Source organism: Gekko japonicus, unplaced genomic scaffold (genome assembly GCF_001447785.1).
Source record: "Gekko japonicus isolate JY-2015 unplaced genomic scaffold, Gekko_japonicus_V1.1 scaffold919, whole genome shotgun sequence".
NCBI lineage: Eukaryota > Metazoa > Chordata > Lepidosauria > Squamata > Gekkonidae > Gekko > Gekko japonicus.
In genome coordinates this window covers 75,385-76,179 of record NW_015162505.1, presented here as the reverse complement: position 1 = coordinate 76,179, position 795 = coordinate 75,385, and the positions used below count along the sequence as shown (strand labels likewise).

The following is a 795-nucleotide window of genomic DNA, read 5'->3' as shown; positions in this document are numbered from 1 at the left end:
CTGTGCGGCGGTGGCGGGGGGGGGGGCCCTGGAGCGCGCTGCCGGGCGAGGCTGCCTCCCAGCCAGGCCGTCAGTCAGAAGGGATTCCTGGCCGCGTTCCAGGTCGGCGCACTAATACAAGCTCGGAGGCTCCCGCCTGACTGACGCCGGCTGGGGCTGCTCTTGCGCTTGCCATAGCTCTGGCCGCCGCCGTCGGGTTGCTGCAGCAGCCGCGTCCCTGTTGCAAAAAAAGAGAGAGAGACACACACACACACACACACCCCAAACAAACCCCGAGTGAGCAACTCGCTCCGGAGGAGTCGGGGCAGCAGCAGGGAGACGACGACGGGGCAGCCACGCCACAGGCAGGTAAGCGCCCCCCGCCCTCCACTTTGGCTCGCGGCTCTCGGAGTACACAATTGCGGGCGGAGGCTCTCTCGTTCCCTCCCCGAGTGTTGTTTTGGTCTCCGCTCAGGGCTCTTGGGTGGCTGCAGCCGCCTCAGGTTAGGGACTTGCAAACTTTTTTGTTTCTCTTTTTGGCCTCGCCGGCGTCCGTTTGCCAGGGCGGCAGCGGCGCGGTGCCTGACCTCCGACTGAAGGTGCTAAGCCTCCGAGCAGCCCCGCGAAGGGGGCTTTGGCAGCCGCCAGTTTCCTCTTGGCACTTAGCCTGCTGGGGGGGGGGCGGGTTTGCATTGCAACGGTGCTGATTCTGCCCCCTCGTGTTGCTGCTGCTGCTGCCGCCGCCGCCCCGAGCCATTCGGCAGCAGACATGCCCTGAGGGAAAACAGTAATACCAAGCATAAGCCCCCCCCCCCC

The 795-nt window shown here is 65.9% G+C and overlaps 1 protein-coding gene across 2 annotated transcripts in view; it reads left to right on the top strand.

The window, feature by feature from the left end:
- The first annotated feature begins 294 nt into the window (after positions 1 to 294).
- SMAD9 (SMAD family member 9) overlaps positions 295 to 795 on the top strand; it is a 47,793-nt gene continuing 47,292 nt past the window's right edge. For both annotated transcript variants that reach the window (XM_015406126.1, XM_015406125.1), the window contains exon 1: positions 295 to 348. The gene's annotated coding sequence lies outside the window, so the exon portion shown is untranslated. The remainder of the gene's footprint in view (positions 349 to 795) is intronic.